The sequence below is a fragment of the Tiliqua scincoides genome, chromosome 2, assembly GCF_035046505.1.
Source record: "Tiliqua scincoides isolate rTilSci1 chromosome 2, rTilSci1.hap2, whole genome shotgun sequence".
Classification (NCBI taxonomy): domain Eukaryota; kingdom Metazoa; phylum Chordata; class Lepidosauria; order Squamata; family Scincidae; genus Tiliqua; species Tiliqua scincoides.
The window spans coordinates 244,218,399-244,244,320 of record NC_089822.1 but is presented as its reverse complement, the minus strand read 5'-3'; the positions used below and the strand labels follow the sequence as shown (position 1 = coordinate 244,244,320).

The 25,922-nt window shown below is 44.9% G+C and overlaps 1 protein-coding gene across 8 annotated transcripts in view; it reads right to left on the bottom strand.

The window, feature by feature from the left end:
* The window catches only part of FHIT (fragile histidine triad diadenosine triphosphatase), a 1,225,929-nt gene that overhangs the window by 1,151,445 nt on the left and 48,562 nt on the right, over window positions 1-25,922 (bottom strand). For 7 of the 8 annotated variants that reach the window (XM_066616396.1, XM_066616392.1, XM_066616401.1 and 4 more), the window contains exon 2: window positions 12,330-12,378. The gene's annotated coding sequence lies outside the window, so the exon portion shown is untranslated. Of the gene's footprint in view, window positions 1-10,304; window positions 10,326-12,329; window positions 12,379-25,922 lie in introns of those variants that run through there. The other variant, XM_066616400.1, reaches the window with a different exon arrangement.

Genomic DNA, 25,922 nt, shown 5'->3' with positions numbered 1-25,922 from the left:
TATACTGATGAGCTGACCCTAGGTGGCAGAGAGGAGTTGCCGTCAAGTGCAGCATGGGAGGTGAAGGGCCAGAGAGAGGCCAGAACAGGAAGGAATCCAGCTGGAACAAGGAGTTCTATGAAAGACTAGAACTATTCAATTGTAAAAATCCCTACAGGGGTTTAAAACAGCCTGCCTATGTAAACCGCTTTGGATTAAAGTCTGAGGAGAAATCTGATGACCAAAGAAAGGTGGTATATAAATACCTGTATAAATAAATAAATAAATTCATATTGCTGTTACGACATGGAAGCATAACTCAGCTATCATCTTGATGAGCAACACCCAACAAGCAAACTTTGAGGTTTCAGAGCTAGTTGTCTAAAATATTTTATTCAACTAAGAAAAACTAACACACAACTGTGTGTCCATTTAATCCTATCAAAAATCAGCTCCATCACTTAGAGCTGGACTTAGAATAGGAGAATAATATTCTGCTTCTAGTTTCATAGGTGGAACAGAATGAAAGAGAGACAGTATGCATTTCCACTGAGCAATGGGTGGGCTGGAGCTGTGTACATGGAAATATGGGGTTTGCAAGGATACCATTAAACCTCACAGAAGAGGAGAGAGGAGCATTCCTTAAGTTATGGGGAGGGGAAGAAGAAGATTGCCCCCTTTGAAGGAACGATGGTCTAGGTTAGAAAATAATCTGCTGCCTCATTTGGGCCACACTTGGATGACATTAAGGTCAGAGGTGTGAAAGTCAGACAGCTAAAACCTATGATGCTAAATTCACAAGAAAGGTTTCTGCATAAGCAGATTTGATATTCATGGAAGTTATAATAGAACATAGAAGAGCAATTCTTTTATATGATAACACAGGCCTACAAAACTGAGGGTCAGAAAAGATTTTCCCAAACTTTATGGTGGTTTGATATGACTGGGATGCCAATTCCAAAAATGGCACTAGTTTATGAACTAGAGGCGAATGAGCAAGAGGCTTGCTGAGACGCATTCATTCTTACCTAAACCATAGTGTAACTGATTACACAGGCCTACAAAATTGAGGGTCAGAAAAGTTTTTCCCAAACTTTATGGTGGTTTGATATGACTGGGGTGCCGATTCCAAAAATGGCATCCGTTTTGCCCTATCACGTTAGTTTTGGAGATATAGTGTAGCCTCATTAGTGAATGGTTCAAGCAGCTTCCTCATGAGGAAGGCTACACCATGAGGTGTAGGCTTCCTCATGAGGAAGTTGCTTGAACCATTCACTAAAGAAGCTATGCCATATCTCCAAAACTAGACGTGATAGGGCAAAACGGATGCCATTTTTGGAATCGGCACTCCAAATATACCTAGGAATTGGTGTAACATTTAAGAAAGCAAGGTGTGTGTTGGCCTGTGTAATTAGTGCATTTCAATTTTCCGAGTCAGGCACCAAATGCATTGGCTCAGCCTATCCTTTAGTGATGAGCACCTGGTTAATATATTTAATTTGACCACTAATGCCTACCATATGTAGCTAGGTGTTCACACATCCAAACACAAATAGTACAGATTTGCCCCTTTCCATTGCTGCCTCTGATACATCCAAAGGCACACTCTCTTCCTTCTGATGCAATAAGGTGGTTTATGAGCATACTCAGCTCTCAAAATGACCACAGCCGATAACTAAAGCATGACAGTAGACCATAATGTGCTTTAGAGCAACCGGTAATTTTTACAGTGACACATGTTCATTAAAACCTACCATGGCAGTGGCACAAAGCCAAAGTAGTAAGAGAAGCTACCATTGCAACAGATGGCATGGGACACTGGTAGAGTTAGTTAATTCTGCAGAGATCCACACAATCCCAAGTGACACAAGAAACCAAATGCAAAGCAATAGCTGTTCACATACAAACGATGCAACTAGTGATGAAATCAATCTGCATGTTTTTTTCTGAGCTCCCAGAACTACCTTATTGGTCTTCTGAGCACAGCAATGAATGTGAAATGGGTGAAATTGCTTTGGACCTCTGCTTACCTGCCCGCTTCAATCACCAGCTACAAGCCACCCTGAGCACAGAATACAAAACACGTTCTACAAAATGTTCCTGATGCTATGCCATGCAGATAAATGAGGCAGTATTGTACTGTATAAGCAAAATGAAAAATGACTACACCGGACTGCAGCATCCCTGACGAAGCAGCAAGTTCTGAAGTCTCAAACATACAGATAGGCAGACAGTTCCTCCCTTCAGTTATACTACTGAAATTTTCTGTGTATAAAAGTACAAGATGCATTTCTGTTACATTAACAAACTAATGGGCAACTGTTTGTCCCTTGTCTCCTTCCCCAGTCTCCTCTCTTTCAGAAGAGAATGGAAGAATCTTCCTCTGAAGAATCTTCTTCAGGAGAAATCTTCCTATGAGCATCCACCGAAACACCTAGTGGATATGGCAAGCTGATCAAAAGATACAAGTCTCTGTACCACATAGGTTAGCCAAAGTAACCACTTCTACTATTGTTTATTTTATTTTATTTCCTCCATTCCCCAACACAATGAGCAAAACCTCAGGCTGGAAGGGAACGCATGAAATATTGCTTACAAGATTTCAAAAGCCATGTATTTATGATGGTGAAAATATGTTTTCCTCCAAATAATTTTCTGTTTGAACTCTGTTTCAGATTCCACATACACAAAGGCATGTAAGATTTATGTCCAAGTAATTTAGACATATATACTGCACTCACTCTCAAACAGTAGATGGGGTTCCATTGACAGCTGTTGGTAACTGTATATTAAACAAGAGTTCCACATCAGCTCTTAAATAGTATACTTCTGTATTGTCTACACTGGGAGTGTCCAAACATTTTGCCAGGAGGGCCACATCATCTCTCTAACACTGTGTCCAGGTTGGGGGGGGGGGGGATGAATTAATTTACATTTCAAATTTGAATAAATCTACATAAATTTACATAAATGAATATATTAGAGCTGGAACTTATATAGATGAATGAAGGTTTGCAATAGCTCAAGGCCTATAAAAGGCCTTGCACAAAGCAAGGCTGGTCTTTCCTTTGCTGTCGCTGCTGCATCACAGATGTGAAACAGCAAGCAATGGAGGGAGCCCCCCACAGCTCATGTGAGAGGACAAACAGTCACCCTCACACCGAGAGCAGTTGCATTAGGCCAGCACGGGCTCCAGCAAGTCTCCAGAGGGCCAGAGATTCATTGAAGACTGGGAACTCCCCGCAGGCTGGACTGGGAGTCCCCGAGGGCCGCAAGTGGCCCTAAGGCCGGGGTTTGGGCACCCCTGGTCTACACAGTCAGTAGTGTACCAGTTTTGTCTGACTCACAGATATGCACACAGAGATATTAAAAATAAATGACTATACCTATAAATAGTCTGTAATCTAATTTAACATAATTTTTAAAAGCTCAGACTGGTTCCTGTTGGGGAAAGGTAGCCTCCCTAGCATCAGTTTTGGCCTTACCCTAGACCAGGGTCTCCAAACCCCAGCCCGGGGGCCAGATGCGGCCCACAGTGAGCCTCTATCCGGCCTGCGGCCAGCCTCTTGTCCCCTGAAAACCTCTGGCCCACTTGGCCGGACGTGATTGGAGCTGTGCTCTGGTTGCATCTGGAGGGTGTTCTAAGGGCCAGAGCGGTTGAATGAACGAGCTCATTCATTCATTCATTCACTCATCTAAGTTCCATCTCTAATTTATTTATATAAATTTTATATTTAAATTTCTTTTCTGGTCCTCTAAACCGTGCCAGATATTTGATGGAGCCCTCTGGCCAAAAAGTTTGCAGACCCCTGCCCTAGACAAACCATAGAGGGATACTGAAACATACATAACATCACATATCAAGGAGGAACAGCAAGGGGTAGCAAAATTGTGACAAAAGAGAAAAGAGGCAGGAACGGTTAAGAATGCAGTGTTGCGTTTATGTTTGCTTGACCAGTGGGATTGTTCAGTACACTATTTACTCTATCAATTGTTACATTAGGTCTTCTCTCGGTTCCCCACTGAATGCAATGAAAACGGACTTGCTTACTATGCCTGAATGCTCTGTGTTTATGATCACCAATATTTTCCCTATGTATGTAACCGTGTTTTGGGACCTCATATTTTCTACTTGGTTGTTCTTCTTTATAAATGTGAAACATTCTCTAATAAAAAGTTAATATTTATTACACAAGATCAATATATTTTTACTGATAAATTTTTTTCTGCTCTCAAGAGAAATACACCTTGTATGTATTCTACTGCAAGCTACCAGAGAACTCCAGCTAGAGGCTCTAGCATCCAGCCACAAAGGCCTTACTGCAGGGCTTTTCAAACTGGGGCGTCACGACACCCCAGCCTGTGGGCGTGGCCTCTGCCCCTTAAGGGGTGGGGGCAGCCAGGAGGCAGGGAGGAGGCAGCGGCACAATCCCCAGGATCGAGCCGCTCAGGGGGCCGCAGGGGCTTGGGTGCACTTACCCAAGCCTCCTGGGGGTGCAGGGAGCCCTGTGTGACCTTCTTCAGGGCTCCCTGGAGCTTTGAAAGCAAAAGTGGAGCAATTGCGCCCCGCCTCCGCTAATGCAGAAGTGGAGTGCGATCGCTCCACTTTCACTTCTGAAGCTGCGGGGAGCCCTGCAGAAGGTTGTGCAGGGCTCCCCGCACCCCTTGGAGGCTGCAGGAGGCTTGGGTAAGTGGACCCAAGTGCCTTCCCCCCACCCCCTGCCTCCCCCCCCCACCCCTGTAAGAACTTAGAGCAGCTCAAACTCTCCCCGACAGTTTGAAAACCGCAGCCTTACTCTCTTGGTCACTAGTCTGTCCCCTGCTATACTTCGACATCATGAAAACATGTGGCTGGGGTGTTGTACTGAAGCTTGCCAACACAGTGTTGTCATATGATACAAGGAGCCCAATGAACATTCACTTGACCCTACAAATCCTTAGTTTCTGGCCTGGCCCTTTCGTTTCTAAGCCAGTGAATTTCAACCTTTTTCAGCTCACGGCACACTGACAAGGTGCTAAAATTGTAAAGGCACACCATCACTTTTTTTTTTTACAATTGACAGGGCACACCATGCTGCCATTGTGGAACTCACATCTCCCAATGGCCCTACAAATAAATGACCATCCCCCAAACCCCCATAGCATACCTGTGGACCATTCACTGCACACCAAGGAGCCATGGCACACTGGTTGAAAATGACTGATCTAAGCAACTAGTCTTATTAGAAAAAGAAGATCAAGTTGCTGTTGGACTACACATGCCTGTTACCAGGGCACCCGTCTGCCTGCCCAGCACACTGACACATTGTGCATCCCTCAGTTTGCCAGTGTAGGTGGAATGGCTGACACTATCTCATGCACTACAGCAGACTGGGCTAGGTCTGTCATTTTCACTAACAGTTGGGAAACTGAATGTTTAAATGCTTCATCACCAAGCACCCAGCACAAACAAAATTAGCATGACAAGAAGAAGGTTCTAGCCCGGCCTTTTCCCCCAAATCATCACTTTTGAATAGCCCCAGGCTGTTTGTTGTCTCTCCCCTTCAAATGAAAGGTCATATGAAAAGAGTGGAGGCAAGAGAAAAACAAGAATATTTCAGGTAGATTTGGATAATGATTGTGATAATTTAGTAATTACTCATAATGATAGTAATTTCTGCTGGAGAAAGGACTCATCACATTTTCAGTGAATGCCCTCTCTCTCTCTTGTCACAACTTGGCCAACCCCATCACTTCCTCTGGATGTGTAGCAGGCACTATGAATGTTCTCCTGTGGGTGAAGTGGTATTGGATGGAAGGAAGGAAGGTTCAACTTCTTAGCCACGTTACAGAAGAATTATCAAGGTTGAGTTGTATCTACAAACCTTTTTCCTAGATGTTGGTGGCTGCTGTCCCCTGTGTTTGCATTTAAGGTACAAAAAAACCTGCATATTTTTATATACCGTATCCACCTATGTGTTGCATTCTACAAGCATAATATATCAGCAAATTGGCATCAAAGCAAGAAAGCTAGTATTATATAAGCCAAATAGATGCTTTCGGAGCAGTTTGTGAAAGAAATTCAGCACACACTAGCAATTGGCACACATACTGAGAAAATAAGTACTGTTCCTTTAAATAGGTGTATTTGGATAGATTTTATTTCTCAAGGCTCTACACATAGCAAACTGGTTGTTACATCGTTTAAATTTCTGATTACAAATAAAAGATTAGGTATGGGGATTTTCCCCCACTTTCTGTGTGCATATGTGTTCATAAGACTTCCTTTTGTAGGATTTAAAGATTCTTACAGAGCGAGGGTTAAGCTGGGGCAAAGCAATTTGGCATGCCTGCCTTGGATTTTCAGACGGAAAGCAAGAACAGGCCTGAGCTGACCTTAACAAAACTGAGGTGGAGATGCTATGCGTGGGTTGGTGAAAGCCAGCAAAATTCATGTTGAATGAATTCATTCAGTCATGAAAATTCATATGGTACTATGGCCAGGAATTAGTGGTACACTTTAAAGTGCAGAAAACTCATCGGACTACATCATCATACCAGGGTACACTCACATAACCATGCCCCAGTAATACTGTTACACACACACAAACCCCTTAAAATTTCTTTTTTCTTCTCCTGCCAACTATTTCTGCTATGAAACTTATACTTCTCTGAAAGAGCAGTCATAGCTCATTTCATCCCAAACTCGTTTTAAAATTAATGCATAAACACTGAGCAATGAGATTTAAAAAATTACCCTCCAAAAAACAGAAGGAATGCTAGCCTATGCATTCTTACTCAGATGTAAGCCCCACTATGTTCAATAGGGCTTACTCTCAAGAAAATGCGTGCAGACAAATGTAGCCTTAATGTAACATGAATTACATACTGTCTCTCAGCCCTTGGGAAAGATGACGACCTAGACTACGGATTCACGAACTTTGAAGCACTGTGATCAACTTCATCCTCCGGGTGGGTTGCCACATGCCTAGTGGTGCTGGAGGGTTCCCTCGACCCAGCAACTCACTCTGCAGACCTCAGAAAGGCCCTTAAGTCACTTCCGAGTTTTAGAAGCAAAGCAGAAGTGGCTTCCAAAAACCAGAAGGGGCTTGTGGAGGCTTCTGAGGGCCATTCTGAGACCTGAAGAGGCCTATAGAGTGGGTTGCTGGGCCAGGAGAGGCTCCTGGAGGCTCTGATGAGTAATGGGGCTCCCAGAAACCAGTGCAAGCATGGGCAGGAGGGCCCACTTGCAACCCACTGTGCTTGGGCTTGTGACCCACCAGTGAGTTGTGACTCACACTTTGGGAAGCACTGATCTAGACTTTAACATATGACCTTAGGCAAATTTCAAAAGGAAGCACCTAAGTGCTCCTGCTGATGATATAACCACATGTTATAAGAGAAACCCCAGAGCTTTGCTCCCCAACTTCCCTTCAACTTTGCCCCTGTGACTACTGTGTTAAGAGCGCCAAACCACATGCCTTTGAGGCATACTTGATTAAAATTCAAGTGAAAGATCCAATGAACTGCAAATCCCTAATGCAAGGGACTTGCAATAGCCTGGTGGAATTTTCCAATTTTTCCTTCTAACCACATCTTAGCTCAGTCCTATCACAGTCAGTCTTTGCTCGCAATTACAAGTACAGTTTGTCATGAGACATGAGAGATTCTGCTTCAGAACACTACGGCTACATAGAGAGAAGCTACTGGTGGATACTCTACAACCATAATCTACAATCCTCCTATGGAAGATTATTCATTTGAATGTTTTCCAGAAACAGTAGAAGACCTCTGTCCTTGGGTTACAATCTGGCAATTGGAGTTAAGTAGCTTTACATTTATTCTGCTTTGTAGATTGGATCCCAAGGACAGGGTGACCAGATGTCTTCTTTTTCCAGGACATGTCCTCTTTTTTAGCCTTGTGTCCTGGAAAAGAACTTAAATATCCTCCTTTTCCCTTTGAGTGGGCCCCTGCAGGCTTCTTGTAATTAATAAATTGTATGGAATAAATTATATGTAACATAATTTTAAATGTAACAGTGTTCAAATATAGTGTTCAAATTAACCACATGAAATCAATATAGGAGTGTTTTTAGCTTTCGTTTTGTCATGTCCTACACTTGGATCTCCTACATTTTGTGGTGCCTTGTCCTTTTGTGTGGGTTATGACATCTGGTCATCCTGCCTGAGAACATTGAGCGTAACTCTGCTCTTGCTATGGCGACTTTCAGTTTCATCCATCCCAGTGCAGCTACTTACATGCCCCCTCTCCCAATTGCTCCTGAGTGTCAGAAACAAGGTCAGGTGTATTGTGAGAAGCTGCAGAACGACAGGGAAATCTGCAGTAATCAGGATGGGGGGAGGCTTAAGTTTCATTCACCCAAGAGTCTCTTTAGATTCTAGCCTAGGTTTTAAAAGTATAACATCATACAGTTTTTTATATAGCCTCTGAGCTTTCAGGACAGGTTAGGTCATAAAATTAAATAAATATGAACTGTGCAAAAAGCAGGCACTGTGTAGGAATAAAATAATGGCAACCACGAGAGCCACAGCAGCCAGCCAGTTTGCAACATAGCTCTGTTCTTCTACAAAACAGACAATGGCCGGGGCTGGTTTGTTGTCGTTTTTAAGCTGACTCCAGGGAGCAACAAAAAGAGCATGACTGACAAAGCCGACTGTAAATAGAGCCAAAAAGAAAATTGGACTGGCTATTTTACAGTGTTAGCTTCAAAAACAGGGGAGGCAGTGCTAGCACCACAGTGAGCAACTTCTAATACTTCTTCTTTTACCAGCCCCATGGAATTCAGCTCCCCCACACACCCTCCTATGCCGCAAACTGGGCAGAATTTGAGACAGAGGAATGTTCAGATGTAACACTAAGCCACTAGTGTTAAGTGCATAAGCAGTCACAAGCCTGAGGCTCACACACTTGCCACCGCCTCCTTCCCTTCCTGCAGGAACAAAGAGAGATTAGAAGTCTCAAACCATAGTTTGCCACTGCAGTTTGGCCTTCAACCAGGACTGCAAACCACAGTTTCACCCATGTAAGCCAATCTGGGAATGGGGGCAATGCAAGGTAGCATTCCAATGATTTAAAACAAACCCTGATTTCAGGATAATTAGACCACAGTTTGCCAGGTTTGGATGCAAACTATGGTTTGCTAATGCAGTCAAAAACACGTGGAGGAGGAGGAGGAACACACAAGCCTAGGCTCATGGGTCCTCCTAAGCTATGGTTTCGCGTACCTGCAGAATCACAGAGAGTTGTGGAGTTGCCACCGTTCTAAGTGCCTACAGGTAGCAACTGCTTTTTCAAGAAAAGGAGAAGTTACTACTAAAGGCAAGAGAAATCCAAAACTGGTTACAAAACAGAGAAAATGAAAGTGTTCCCACACATTTGGACATAAGCCAGAAGACATAGGGCACAATCCAAACCTGCGCTGGAGCAGGCAAGTCAGGAGGTTTGCGCTGCATCCAATGCAGGTTCATTGGCTTCAGCGGCTCAGACAGGGGCCAGGGGAAGCTCTTCCCCTTACCCCTGGGTAAGGGCTGCACGTCCTCTGCACGCCCTCTACCTCTGGAGTTAGCGCAAGTCTGAGGAGAGCGGAGCGGCTAGAAGCCGCTCCGTTCTCTTCGGGGATGGTGGATGGGATCCAGCATAACCGCCGGGTCTCAGCCATCGCCCACCCCCCCGCCCAGAAACGTCCCCTCCCACCCCCCCACGCTTACCTTTGCCGCTTGTGCCAGCGCAAGTGCGCCGACACAACCGGTGGCGCAGGAGCCACCACAGAGGCTTTTGCCTGCCTCCGCGCGTCAGCGCATCTGAATGCGCCAACATGGCTCCCGCCCACGGAATATGTTGCAGGGCCTCCTATGCCGCCATAACTGCTGGTTAGGATTGCGCCCATAGTGTCACAAAGCAATTCCATGCAAAAGATCTACAATTCTGGAAAAGAAAATGGTGTCAGGAACATCTCTCAGTCAACACATAACTATTCACAAGTGATAATCCACTAGCAAAAATTTCAGATGAGACAACACACCTCAGAAACTCAGTTTAACCAATGTTTTCAGCAGTTGATCACAGTGGTTTACAGCTGATGACACTACAAGACTAATAATTTACATATCACTGCATAATGTAACATTCTTCAGTTTTTAAATCTGCCATTTCTGTTATAGGTAGCTTTAATTATCACAACTCACCATTTCAACATTTACCTCTTTGAAGACTGTCAGTAAAATAACATTCCTCCTCCCCAAAAAAGACTAGTTGCTGAACAACTGCCAAAAACCTCCTTGTTAATAGGGGACGCACCTCATACTCACCTTAACCTCATACTCACTTAAAATTATTTAGTAGCTGTGCATTTGCTACCTAAAAATAAAATCACAAATGACAACTACATTACTGCCAGGCAGCCCAATCCTGAACAGCCCAGGGTGCCCAACCTCGGTGGCACCAAGAATGGCTGCCGCTGGATCCTGTGCACCCCAGGCTAGCGCGGGAGGCTCCTCAGGAGAAGGGGACTTTCATCCCCTTCTCCCGAGTAAGGTAAGCAGACCCGCAATGGGTCTACGCACTTTACCGCCAACCAAAAGGTCGGTGGTAAGGTAAAGGCACTCACGTAGGGTGTGGAGCCCTCCATGAGCACCTTGGATCCAACGGAGCGGAGCTTCGCAGACCCGCCTCCCTCCCTCCCCCCAGCACGCCTCCAGCCTGCCCCCCTCCCCGCATCACACCTTGCCCCGCCCTCTCTCCACCCCCCACTGGCCTCACCCCTCCCCGGAATGCCTCCTCCCCACCCCCGCCCCCGCTTACCGCGCCGTGGCTCTTACCGTGGCTCTAACCGTAGAGACCACTGAGCCGCGGAAGCTGGGCGACCGCCCCGCGCTAGCCCAGCACCTTGCAGCACGTTTGCGACTGTGCTTGGCGGCACGGAGCCATGCCGCAGAGCACAGGATTGGGCTCTTATTCATTTATTCTTAAGTCTTTCTCCTCTCTTTTTCTAGAATGCACATCCATCCATGCTTTTCCAGCAGAATTTCTATCCCCAATCCTCCTCCTGCAAGAGTAATCTCTCTATGCATGCAAATTAGGCCATATTGTGCTGTTTGTCACTTAATTTCAATTTACAAGAATAGCCTGCAAAAAAGAGAAATGGAAGTTGGGAAGGGGGTGGTATACGATGCCTGAATAGTAAAGAAAGGTCCTTATTCAGCAAGGTCACAATTCCCCATGAAGCTGCTGTGTAAGACCTTCTGAAAATCAATGTAAAGTCCAACTTGCAAAGGAAAAGCGGCCCATTGGAGTCTGTCTTTGAAATATACACCATTCATTTAATAAAACCGATTGTACATCAGAATCATAGTGGTAAACAGTGGCATTGTAGAAAGCAGTTGGGGTATCTATCAGCAAAGGCCTGGGAGGAATGATTACGTAATCAAGACTATATCACTTTAATTCAATACAACTGAATCATTGATGGTTTGAAGTCAAGAGGATTCTCCTTTTTCACCTGTTTGTGAACTCCTGCCTATGGTGCATATCAATTCAAGGTAGTAATAAATAATAAACAAACTGCAGCAGCCAGGGGGAAAAAAAGTTCAAAATCACAATTCAAAAAGGAAAAATAAGACACCAGAGGCCAGCTCCATCCTACACTCTTTACAAGGTTACTATCCTCACCAAAGACAACTACGTTTGCCCTAGAAGAAAACTCCACAGGATCATTATTCTTTGACTTTTGTACAGCACTGGCAACCTGAGTGCTATACAGGTGATTTGGCTCCCTATTAGCATCTACAGGGGTTGCTTCATTTGATAGTTAGATGGGTAAGAAAATAAAAAGCAAGTACAAAACCAAGCCTGGAGGGCATGGCAAGCAAGCAATAAATTTATTTCTCCCTTTCTGCAGAGCCATTCACTGCCCAATATTCCCTATCGCGATAAATTTAACACAGTCAGATTAAAATGTGACTTAACAGTCACTTTAAGTACTTTATTTTGCCAGCTGGCTTTATGCAGCTATTGACCAAAAGTAATACCAGTTTCCATGGGGTCTTTTGCTCTTTATGCTGCCACATTAATCTTAGTGAATACAGCTACACTCTAATATCTCAACCGCCAGGAACAAAGCTCGTGTCAGCAATCACACCAATATTTGGCCATACTCAGCACATCATTGCCTTTCTGTGCACTTTCTCCCCTAACTAGGGCTCAGAGAGTTGCACAAGGTGGGACAGCCGGGTGGTGAAAGAAGTTGTCCTGTCAGCTCTATCATTAATCCAAGTTCTTAAATCCCTGAATAAAAGAAAAATCAATGTTGGTACGGCAATGTTTGTCAATGCAATGTAATAAATACACTTACCTTTACAGAGTATTCTCAATGGATTTCACTCCTTTGCCGTGCTTCAAGGCTACAGGGGGATAAAGAGAAGAAAAAAGGAAAGCATTGAGCTGCCTGCCAATGGAAAGAGAATGTCTGCTCTCTACATTACTGCCCATTTTTAAATGTGTCAGAGCTGTAGGAGCTGAATGAAACCAAGAAAAAAGAGCTGTTACTGGTGTGCTGAATTGACCAAGCTCTATCTGCTGCATACATGCACCACCACACAATTCTCCCTTCCCACCATGAGAGACGGCCACTACTGAAGACAGGTTATTGGCACAGGGACATCTGGAGAAAAGAATAGCCATCTTCTAGCCACTGAAAATCAGTCATAATTTATGTATGTCTACATGACATGAGCAGGTTGGTTGGCAACCTTCAGTCTCGAAAGACTATGGTATAAGCCTACAGCACCCAGTATTCCCAGGCGGTCTCCCATCCAAGTACTAACCAGGCCTGACCCTGCTTAGCTTCCAAGATCAGACAAGATCAGGCATGTGCAGGGTAACATAAGCAGACTTACAGCCAAATCCTATGCAGGCTGCCCATGCCATGGCACAGCAGCGCCAACATGGCCCTTGCCGTATTCCACTGGGCCAAAGAGGTGGTCAGACATCTCCTTGGGGTAAGGGAATATCAATCCCTTAACCTGCGTCGGGCTCCAGCAGCCCCTATGGGTCTTCTCGGTTCTGCATTAGATATTTAGCGCCAGCTATTTAGGATGTGGTGGTAACCTCTACTGCCATTCCTGCCCCCTCCTGGGCCTTAATCACTCTCCAGGCCATCCTCCCCTGCCCAGTTTCACCCCATTCCCGCCTACCCACTCCTCGAAATGCCTCCTGCCACTTGGCGGAAATCACACCACCGGCGGCTCCACAGAGGCCCAGCACCAACTAGTGCTGGCCTTCCCGTTGGTATTTTTCCTCTCTCCGCTGCTGTGACATGCCTTATGGCATGTTTGCAACAGCCACTGCCAGGGCAGCATACAGGAGACTGGCATTGCTCTGCAACAGGATCAGGCCCTTAGTAAAAATATTCTCTTAGCCTACATGCACACAGTATGCCAGCACTGTAAGATCCAAGTGACAATTGCACTATCAGGTTCTGCACAACACTTGAACCAAGAACCTTATGGCTGATAGCTGGAACCTAACCTAATGGGTCACCTAGAATGTTACAGACACATAACAACTAAACCAGCCCCCAATTTCAATTGTCCAAAAGAAACTGTCAATTAAGTGTGCTTGAGACTGTGGAATAAAGCTCATTCATAACACCCAACGTCACTGCAGACAAAAAAACAAGAGTCTGAATATTTCAAACCAAAAAGCAGGCAATGGCCTATTTTTTGGGTTCTGACTTGCCTTAAACTCAACTACATGGATTGCATGGTTCAAACAAGTCTCTAAGATCAGTGCCATTACAATCTAAAATGAGAGAGAGGGAGAGACTAAACCTCTAGGCACAAAATCTATAAGTGAAAGTTAATAGTTATGATGAATGAAGAGAATATTTGCAAAAAGCATCAAAGTGGCCCAGTTCAGATAATACAGGCCAAAACACATTTTGCTTCCTTAAACGTTACACCAATTCCTGGGTATATTTGGGGTGCCGATTTCAAAAATGGCATCCGTTTTGCCCTATCATGTCTAGTTTTGGAGACACAGCATAGTCTCTAGTGAATGGTTCAAGCAGCTTCCTCATGAGGAAGCCTACACCATGGCTTCCTCATGAGGAAGCTGCTTGAACCATTCACTAATGAGGCTATACTATATCTCCAAAACTATTATTAACTAATTAACTAATTAGTTAACTAATTAACTATTAACTAATTAACTATTATTAACTAATTATGTACGTAAATGGGAAACTACAGGTTAGTCAAAAATGACAATGGAAGGTTTCGGTCTCCAGTTTTTGTTCACTTCATATGTGCTGTGGTTTGTTCTCATAGTGCTCTTACTGTATTAACACTATGTCTGAAGTGGGACTCTAAGCTACCTGTAAATGTTTGAAAGTGCTAATGTGAGATTCTTTTTCTGAAGTCAACCAATAGATTACTGTCAGCAAAAAGGAAAGAAAAAAACCATGAGAATTCTAACACAGGCTCAGGTTCGTTGCCTTTAGGAACATGAAGCAAACACAAGGGCCCTATAATTAGGATATGACCAGGGCTTTTTTTCTAATGGAACGCGGGGGGGGACGGAGTTCCGGCACCTTTTTGCAGGGGCCCCTCCCCTTTGGAGGCATTCCAGGAGGGGGGGCAAAGTAGAGGCATTCGCTTGAGGAGTGGGCGGGCACCTGGCCCCTGCCTGACCGCACAATGACCCCCTCCTGCCCTCATCTCTAAGCTCTCGCCTGAGCCCAGCCCGCCTCCCCTCCCCCGCGCTCTGCTTCCCAGTGCAGCTTCTAAGCCGGTGGAGGGCGCGGGGGACATGCGCCGACACTGAGGAGGAGGATGGACAGCCAGCCAGGGAGACGGGCTGCGGCACCCACAGAACTCCTAGGTACTGGCTTGGCGGAGGAGGAGAGGAAGGAAGCTGGTTGGTGCAGCCCCCGTGCCAATCTGCAGCACGAGCCTAGGCATGTCTACTCAGAAGTATGTCTCTTTGTGCTCAATGGGGCTTGCTCCTGGGAAAGGGTGCATAGCCTTGCAGCCTGAGAGCCCAAGCATGTCTACTCAGAAGTAAGTTCCATTGTGTTCAATGGGGCTTACTCCGGGAAAGCGTCATAGCCTTGCAGCCTGAGTAGACAGGCAGAGGAAGGGCTCTGTGGCTGTAGTCCTCTCCACACTTTCCTGGGAGGAAGCCCCACTGCCTCTAGTGGGACTGACTTCTGAGTAGACAGGCACAGGAGGGGCTCCGAGGCTGCAGTCCTCTCCACACTTTCCTGGAGGAAGGCCCACTGCCTCGTGGGACTGACTTCTGAGTAGACAGGCACAGGAGGGGCTCTGAGGCTGCAGTCCTCTCCACACTTTCCTGGGAGGAAGGCCCACTGCCTCGTGGGACTGACTTCTGAGTAGACAGGCACAGGAGGGGCTGAGGCTGCAGTCCTCTCCACACTTTCCTAGGAGGAAGGCCCACTGCCTCGTGGGACTGACTTCTGAGTAGACAGGCACAGGAGGGGCTCTGAGGCTGCAGTCCTGTCCACACTTTCCTAGGAGGAAGCCCCACTGCCTCTAATGGGACTGACTTCTGAGTAGATTGGCACAGGATTGGGCCCTGATGCTGCCATCCTATCCACAGTAAGCCCCATTCACTAAAGTGGACTTCTGAGTAGACATGCATAGGATTGGGCTCTTAGGCTGCAATCCTAGGCACTTTCCTGGGAGTAAGCGCCATTGACTAGAACGAGACTTACTTCACAGTAGACATACCTAGGATTGGGCTCTTAATCCTGGCAGAGATATATACATCTGCACCCGTTTTCACATGCTAAGGGCAGGTGAAAAGGGATTCTACGTGTGTACAACGTGCTGTCCAGCCTTGCCAGAGATCCTCCTCATCCTTCCCCCACAAGCATGCCCTCTGCCAGCCAGCATTTGCAGCTCCTCTCCAGCAATGCACAGCAGCTGCTCAGGGCAGCAGAGAACATACAATTGCATGCCAAGCGCCTTCCCAAAGACACAGAGTATTCTGATACCTGAATTAAACCATATTTTATCGCTTGTTTGCAAACGTAGCTGTTTCTATGTGCACCTAAGGACCCCTCTCGTGTAAGAATTCCTTTTTTGTTCTTACTCCCACAGTTGCTTAGAGTAATTTTACTACATGGAACTCATGTAAGCCATTTTCCGGAATCCATTCACTGCTTCCTCTCCTCGAAGTAGTGCCACACTACATACTACACGCTACAAGTGCACCTGTACAGTATTTTTCCCCATGTATAGAAAAAATAGCTAGGGGGAAGGGGATGTGGAGATTGACAGCCTGATCCTATGCATGTCTACTCAGAACTAAGTTCATCTTGAGGGGGAAGCACATAAAAAATATTATATTTCTCCAATAAAAAATGGTTTATAAATAAATAAATAAATAAAAGATTAACAAGTTGTGAGTTCCTGCACCTTTTTATTTACAAAAAAAGCACTGGATATGACCATTCATAAACTGAACTCAAGACTTGCTGGATCCATATATTATTGAAACTTGGAGTACTTGTCATAAAACAACGTTTAGTAAATTCTCATCATAATCATTCCAGTCGAGTAATATTTAGAAGCACAGAAGCACCACGGAATTGGGGTGTGTGTGTGTTTTAAAGGCAGCTGCTGGAAGTGCTGTATACAAGTTTAGACGGGCGCAATATTTATTTCGAATCAAATCTCATACGGCTCCTGGAATGCCTTTTACTTGAGTGTCGTCTGCCATGCTGGCTGAGTTTCAAATCACAATATATATATGAAATTTTATGTACATGCTGCAAAACATTCTTTCCTTCATGGGCACAATGTTCTATTTGATTAAGGAAACATCTATAAAGTCCTTCAGATTCATTCAACACAGAGAGCGGTTTGACAAAATGGATTTTACCTGAATATTAAGCAGCCTAAACTTTTCAGCCAACTCATTTTGAAAGAGAATAAATTCTTTTAAAGAAATATTAGGGTAGGACTAAGTTTTATTTTAAAAAAATACAAAACCATGAAGGTTGCTACCTGCCACTTACAACAGCAAATCCATTCTAATGACTGCCTTCACCCACCTGGCTACACCTGGCAGACAGGTGACAAAGTGAGGCCTCGTTCATCGGCACGCCTGGGATTAACTGCCATTTGACTCCTCCATTCTCAGACCCTGTCTTAAGAACATAAGAGCAGCCCTGCTGGATCAGGCCATAGGCCCATCTAGTCCAGTTTCCTGTATCTCACAGTGGCCAACCAAATGCCCCAGGCAGCACACAAGACAACAAGAGACCTGTATCCTAGTGCCCTCCCTTGCATCTGACATAGCCCATTTCTAAAATCAGGAGGTTGCACATACACATCATGGCTTGTAACCCGTAATGGATTTTTCCTCCAGAAATTTGTCCACTCTCCTTTTAAAGGAATCCAGGCCAGATGCCATCACCACATCCTGTGGCAAGGAGTTCCACAGACTAACTACAAACTGAGTAAAGCGTCTTCATCAGCAGCATTCCAAGTGACCTGGTCTGGTCACTTATTTAACTATAGTTATTTGATAAATTTATTTATTGCCTTCCAATGAAAAAAAATTATCTGGTACGTCAGACTGGAAATTATGAAAACAATAGTAAAGCAATAATAATAAATGCATCAACTAAAATAGTAGGCTGAAAATATGAGCAGTGTTCATAACGATTTGGATAATAAAAGCCCGAGAAAAATTAAAAGTCTTGCTTCACACCAAAAAGACATCCAGGAAAGCACCAGGTGAGGCCCCCTCCCCGAGAATTCCATATACAGGTGAGTGCCGCTTAACGATGCTCCAGCCAACAACAGCTCTTATTTCCAATAACTGCCATTGGGCCCTGCCAACCCCCCCCCCCCACAGCCTCCAAAGCCAAGGAGAGTTGCGCTTCCCTCACCTCTGGAGGTTTTTCTGAGCCTTGCAGAGGCAGCATACAAACATGCACTGCCTCCCATTTTGGGCAAAAACATGACTTCTGGTTTTCCGGGAAGCCTTTTCACTTGAAACGAGCATTCTGAGCCTCAGAAAAGCCTCCTACAGCGAGGGGAACGTGGCTCGCCCTCGCCTTCAGAGGTTCCACATAATGTTAAGTGCCGCTTGATGCCGGGGATGCCGGTCCACATCCCTGTGGTTAAGTAGCACATGACTGTACAGGTGTGTGTCCCTTAACAACCTTCCAGCTAGTGACAGGTCACATATGCGACGGCTGCCACTGGTCAGGAGGTTGCACCCCCCCCCAAGCCTCTGAAGCTGAGGGGAGCTCTGCTCCCCTCACCTCCAGAGGCTTTTCTGAGCCTCCCAGAGGCAGCGCACAGAATGCCCCAGTCGCACAAGGGACGCAGTTTGAATCTCTTGCGAATTGTGCAAGAAAAGTTGAATTTCTTGCACAATTCTGGCATTCTGATCCTCTGATCCTTGCAGATGTGCACTGGGAAGCTCAAACAAGCCTCTGGAGGCAAGGGGAGCGGAGCGGAGCAGCGTTAAGTAGCGTACGACTGTATAGGGTGTCCTAACCAAGATGACCCTCTTTCAAGCCCACCACACACCAAGAGGGGGGCCTACAAAGAATACGCAGGTAGGCTTGTGCTGGAAGAAGCCATTCTTAAGGTATCCAGGTTCCAGCCAATCAGGGCTGTATGGTAAGAATCAACACTTTCAGTTGTATTCAGAAATGTACAGGGTCCTAGAGAAACTGAAGAGATGAGTTCCAATGAACTGATCCCAGCCAATGGCCTAATGGCTATACTTTGAATTAACTGCATTTTCCAAAGAGTATTCAAAAGGGATATATAAACGAATTACAGCACAATAATCTGGAGGTTACGTGAGCATGGAAAATAGAGGCCAAGCTATGCCTTCTGGAAGAGGGGTCGCAGCTGGCACAGTAGCCTGAGCCAACTGAAAGCATCCCTTGCCAGAGAGGTCACTTCAACTGCCAGTGACAACACTAGGTCTAAGAGTACTTCCAAATGGCAAACCTGATTATTCCAATCCCAAATTGACCACCCATCACCCAGTGGCAAATGAACTCCCTACCCACAATACTTCTATCTTGTCTGGACTAAGTTTCAGATTACGGGCCTCTAGCCAACCAGTCACTGATTCCAGTCATTTAGTTACCAATTTAGCACATTCACTGTTTCATCTGAATCAGATGTAAAATAGAGTAAAATGCCACCCGCATCTTGACAACATCCCACTCCAATTCTCTAGATGCCCTCAACTCAGTGGCTTCTTGTAGGTGTTTAAAACCATGAGAAACAAGATGGAACCCTGTGGGAAACCACAGCTTAAATGCCATGAGCTAAGCAGTACCCCTAGCAGCACTATAAATATTATACTATCTAACAGCTTATATTCTGATTTCTTCCCCCCCCTTTTCTCCCCATCCCTTTTTTGCCTTAATATCCTAATCATTACATTGTATGTCATGATTTTAAACTTTAAAACGCCTTGGGTGTTTCAGGAGAAAGGTGATAAGTAAGAATATAAATACATGAATAAATACTATGGTACAATGTACTTTGTGACCTGGTGCAACACTGAGCTTCCCCTACCCACAGAATGCAGTAATGCAGAGGTGAAGAAATGCCCAGTGTAATGACAACAGGCATAAGTTTTTCTACAAATGAAAGAGGGGAAAGACAGAAATCAATATGGGGCTGATGGCTTGGGCGGAAACTTTATTTTATCAATTGTGGGGATTTATAACCCGGTTTTTCTGACCCCAAGGACCACATAAGGTGGCTTAAGGAAAATTAAAACAAGATAAAACAAAAACAAATCCCACTATTTTCAAGATAAAACCACCACAAAGGGGCAGGAACTAGAGTACATATTTCTTGTGATGTGTAGTACCACCATTAGTTGAAAACAAAGACTGATAGGGGAAAAAATGGCTTTTATTAATCTAAAAGAGATCTAAGAAAACAGCTCATTCTAATTTTCTTGAGGGTTGTGATTCTTTTTAAAAAAAAAAAATAGTGCCATTACCCTGCAAAACGTAGGCTTCAACTTGCAAGCGCTCTCCTTGGTTGTAAAGACTGCATACATAAATCTTTGCAGAATCAGAGTCCCTAATTGAACTTATTGTGCAAACTTGAGGACCAATGAGGAAGGCAAATATTGATGCTGCCATATTTAATTTAGGAGGGAAATAAGAGTTAACCAGTTTATTGTTGTAAACAAAGGCATTTGGTTAAATGAAAGTTCCATCAAAGCTTAATAGCCAAATTCAAGTGAACATAAAGTAAAGGCTTATGTACTTTCTGTGGTTTCTATAATGGCTAATCTAATAACTCTAAATGGAGTGTTATTGTTTATTCCTTTGCCTCCATTCCATAAATTAGATAAACCAACCTGACAGTTACAGTACTTGGGAGTTTTATTCTACTAAGTGATTTTTAAAGGCTTCTCAAACTCTAACAAAGTCATGACTTGAATGGACTACTACAGAGTCCTATCATTTTTTTTAATTAGAGAAACCTCAGCAATTTAAATACAACACATTACAAATATCAATGTAGCCTCTGGGTTTAGCTACCCCTCATAATTAAATATGTGTGATTCAACCCTAGGAACCTTGAACACTTACCAGCACCCAGTGTACCTCAGTGAGAGCTGAACAGATAGATTCCCTTGGATCTGGTTTCGAGTACCATCTCTGCTACTACTTCATAATTTTAGCATCAGGATTGTTTGTGATTGGCTTTTAACTATTTTTAATTAATTCATGTCATCTTGCACGTTTGGCAAGCTATTATTAATATTTTTTTCTTGAGAAGCAGCATAAACAAACATCATCACCATATTGCAAGGTACATTTCCTCAACATCTGGGAAATTATCAACAGAACGGGATCAATGGAATGATTTGATTTAGTTCTATTTTTAAGCTCTGCAGAATCAGAGTCCCTAATTGAACTGACTGTGCAAACTTGAGAACCAATGAGAGTCTGCACCAAAACACTATCTGGATGGAAAACTACTGAGCTCTTTGGGGAAAGACTGGATATATAAACAACAACAATATTTATATACAATAACAGCAACAGTATTTATAAACTGCTTTTCAACAAAAAGTTCACAAAGCGGTTTACAGAGAAAATCAAATATCTAATGCCTCCCTGTCCCAAAAGGGCTCACAATCTAAAAAGATGCAACACCAGCAGACAGCCACTAGAAAAGACACTGCTGGGGTGAGGTGGGCCAGTTACTCTCCCCCTGCTAAATAAAAGAGGAGCACCCACTTGAAAAAGTGCCTCTTACCCAGTTAGCAGGGGTTACTCCATGGCACCACTGTAAAACCGAAATAAAATAATATTTTTGTATTGGCAACCTTCAGTCTCGAAAGACTATGGTATCGCGCTCTGAAAGGTGGTTCTGGCACAGCGTCTAGTGTGGCTGAAAAGGCCAATCCGGGAGTGACAATCCCTTCCACACCGGGAGCAAGTGCAGTCTGTCCCTGGTCTGTCTCCCTGGCTATGGGCCTTCCTTCTTTGCCTCTTAGCCTCAGACTGTTGGCAAAGTGTCTCTTCAAACTGGGAAACGCCATGCTGCACAGCCTGCCTCCAAGCGGGCCGCTCAGAGGCCAGGGTTTCCCACTTGTTGAGGTCCATCCCTAAGGCCTTCAGATCCCTCTTGCAGATGTCCTTGTATCGCAGCTGTGGTCTACCTGTAGGGCGCTTTCCTTGCACGAGTTCTCCATAGAGGAGATCCTTTGGGATCCGGCCATCATCCATTCTCACGACATGACCAAGCCAACGCAGGCGTCTCTGTTTCAGCAGTGAATACATGCTAGGGATTCCAGCACGTTCCAGGACTGTGTTGTTTGGAACTTTGTCCTGCCAGGTGATGCCGAGGATGCGTCGGAGGCAGCGCATGTGGAAAGCGTTCAGTTTCCTCTCCTGTTGTGAGCGAAGAGTCCATGACTCGCTGCAGTACAGAAGTGTACTCAGGACGCAAGCTCTGTAGACCTGGATCTTGGTATGTTCCGTCAGCTTCTTGTTGGACCAGACTCTCTTTGTGAGTCTGGAAAACGTGGTAGCTGCTTTACCGATGCGCTTGTTTAGCTCGGTATCGAGAGAATGAGTGTCGGAGATCGTTGAGCCAAGGTACACAAAGTCATGGACAACCTCCAGTTCATGCTCAGAGATTGTAATGCAGGGAGGTGAGTCCACATCCTGAACCATGACCTGTGTTTTCTTCAGGCTGATTGTCAGTCCAAAATCTTGGCAGGCCTTGCTAAAACGATCCATGAGCTGCTGGAGATCTTTGGCAGAGTGGGTAGTGACAGCTGCATCGTCGGCAAAGAGGAAGTCACGCAGACATTTCAGCTGGACTTTGGATTTTGCTCTCAGTCTGGAGAGGTTGAATCTGATCTGGTCCGGAGATAGATGCCTTCTGTTGCAGTTCCAAAGGCCTGCTTCAGCAGGACAGCGAAGAAAATCCCAAACAAGGTTGGTGCAAGAACACAGCCCTGCTTCACGCCGCTTCGGATGTCAAAAGGGTCTGATGTGGAGCCATCGAAGACAACAGTGCCCTTCATGTCCTTGTGGAAAGATCTGATGATGCTGAGGAGCCTGGGTGGACATCCAATCTTGGGGAGAATCTTGAAGAGGCCGTCTCTGCTGACCAGGTCGAAAGCCTTTGTGAGATCTACGAAGGCTATAAAGAGTGGCTGTCGTTGTTCCCTGCATTTCTCCTGCAGTTGTCTAAGGGAGAATACCATATCAGTGGTGGACCTGTTGGCTCGGAATCCACACTGCGATTCTGGATAGACGCTCTCTGCAAGTACCTGGAGCCTCTTTAGTACAACTCGGGCAAACAGCTTTCCTACAACGCTAAGGAGAGAGATGCCGCGGTAGTTGTTGCAGTCACCCCTGTCACCTTTGTTCTTGTACAGCGTGATGATGTTTGCATCCCTCATGTCTTGAGGTACTCCACCTTCTCTCCAGCAGAGACAGAGGATTTCATGCAGCTCAGTGATGATGATCTCTTTGCAGCATTTTAGGACTTCAGCAGGGATGCTGTCTTTTCCAGGTGCCTTGCCAAAGGCAAGGGAGTCCAGGGCCACGTGAAGTTCTTCTAGGGTTGGTTCACTGTCAAGCTCTTCCAGCACAGGCAGGCACTCAATGTTGTTCAGTGCTTCTTCGGTGACTACATTTTCTCTGGAATATAGCTCAGAGTAGTGCTGCACCCAGCGTTCCATCTGCTGTGCCCGATCCTGGATGACCTCGCCTGTGGCAGACTTCAGAGGGGCAATTTTCCTCTGTGTTGGACCTAGGGCCTGCTTGATACCATCATACATCCCCTTGATGTTGCCCGTGTCAGCTGCTATCTGTATCTCGGAACAGAGCTGGAGCCAGTAGTCGTTAGCACATCTCCTGGCAGTCTGTTGGACTTTGCTGCGAGCAGTTCGGAGGACCTGCAGGTTGCGCTCACTGGGACAGGCCTTGTATGCTGCTTGAGCTCTCCTCTTTTCCTCAATGACTGGTGTCAACTCCTCAGAGTGGGCTTCAAACCAGCCTGCCGCCTTGTTGGTCTTCTTGCCGAATATGGACAAGGCGGTGTTGTAAACGGTATTCTTGAAATGTTCCCATCTGTTGGATGCGTTTGCGTCGGCCGGGCCTGGAAGAGATTCCTCAAGCGCTTGTGCAAATTCCTCCACTCTTCTCTGATCCCGGGTCTTGCTGGTATCAATGCGAGGTCTTCCTTCCTTTTTAGTGTGATACAGTCGCTTTGTTTGCAGTTTCAAACATGTATAATGTAAAACCATTATAATGAATGGGGTCACCACATGAAGACCACTCATAAACCAAAAGTGATTTATGAACCAGTTAGTACTAACTGTATATTGCCTGAGTCTAGTTCCAAGGTATTATGGCCATCTTGATCATCCCTGACATTTCTGTCCCTGGCTCCCTAGCCTAACCCTACACGCACTTCTTTCCAGCTGGGTGGATAGTCTTTCTTGACCATAATCCTCATTTGTTCCTCCAAACAGATTATGATGAACTGGACAAGCCATGCCAGTTTCAATCCGCACTCAGCAAGTGTTTCTTTATTAGGCTTTTTGACCAGAGCCACGGAGACCTTGGAATGTTCAGTCAGAACTGTGTGAGGCAGCATAGGCACTAGCAGGACTGAATCCAGAAACAATAACATTCTCAGTCTCAGGGTTCCCCAAAATGTGTCTCGCAATCTAAGTGGGTTTACCAATTACACAAAATTCTTCAAAGGCTCTTATAATCAAAAGAATCTCAACTTTCATTTTTGTCTGTGTTTCCAGGACTTCCAGTTTTAGATAAGCCAGTTAAAACAGTTCTACTGTCTAGGATTGCCATCCACTCAGAAGTCACATGGCAAGTGTGCAGCCTCAGTCAAATGGATAAGTGCTTACAGATAGTCATTCATGGCACACCTGTCAACTCTTATCTCTTTAAGTGTTAGACCACTTTTTAATCCCTGAAATTTCTGGTTTTCATCTATCACTTTGCAGTTTGCATCAGTTCAGGGAAGGACTATAGCTTACTGGTAGTACTAGTAGAGCACATGTTCTCTCAAGAGAAGAAAGACATCTCCAAATAGGGTGGGGGAAGACCCCTCTCTGAAACCCTGGAATGTTCCTGCCATTTAGTGAGGAAAATATCAACAAGATGGAACTATGGACTGACCATAAGGCAACTTCATACGTTCATAGAAGAGTCTATTTCTACTAAAATATTGCTAAACATTTCTGTACTCACTGAGCTTTCTCCACTGTTTCTTGATCAAACTGATATTTCAGCTTCTAAAAACAATTTAAGTGAAACCATAGTGGAACACTGGCCACAGAATGTGCTGTACACCTGTTCTAGATGCCTTTAAAAGGGGATTGGACAGAGGAAAGGGGATGCCTTTAAAAGGGGATTGGACAGAGATTATAGAGGAAAAGTCCATCACAGGTTACAAGCTGTGATGACTATACGCAACCTCCTGGTTTTAGAAACAGGTAACCTCAGAACGCCAGACGCAACAGAATAGCAACACTTTACAGGTACCTAGTTGTCATGTATGTTTCCAGAAGCATCTTGTGGGCCCGAGATATAGGAAGCGGGACTAAATGGGCCCTTGGTCTGATCCATCAGGGCTCTTCGTATGTTCTTATGTAAAATGGGTTTCTAGACACTAAGGGCACAATCCTAACCCCTTATGTCAGTGCTTTCTAGCACTGGCATAGCGGTGCCAATGGGATGTGTGCTGCATCCTGCAGTTGGGTGTCACTCACGGAGGCCTCCTCAAAGTTAGGGAATGGTTGTTTCCTTACCTAGGAACTGCATTGCCCTTATGTCAGTGCTGGAAAGCACTGACATAAGGGGTTAGGATTGCGCCCTAAAAAGTGAAAATTGTGTATACTGCAAAGAGCACTCAAGGCACAAAAGAACAATGAATTAGGCTTTCTTTCACAGTTTTAAATTTAAAAATGCATGTTGGATATCAGCCAGTGACTGCCACTGGCCATACTGGGGGAAATCTATATTAATTAACCTGCTGAGTGTATAACTTTTTAATGAATGTATTGAACAGTAAGCTACTTTTGCTGCTGCCAATGCCTACATTCTTGAATAGGGTTAACACTGACAACCAGCACGGGAATCTCTGTTGTCCTTGTTTCAGATCTGTGACCATCATTCAATAAATATGAAAAGTCAGCGTCCTTGGCCTCTGTTCAACTGTGTGAGACACTAACAAGAGCAAGACAAAAGGTGACAGCATCTCATCTGTCTGCTCAGACAGTGTAAAAATAATCAAGGTCCTTCATCCCAAGCGGGCTTCTTGGATAGCTCAAAGGCGTCCTTAAAACTTGCAGATCTTTAAGCTTCCAGGATATAGGACAAATGCTTCTCTAAGACTTTTCTTTACCAATTTTTTCCTCCTGTGCA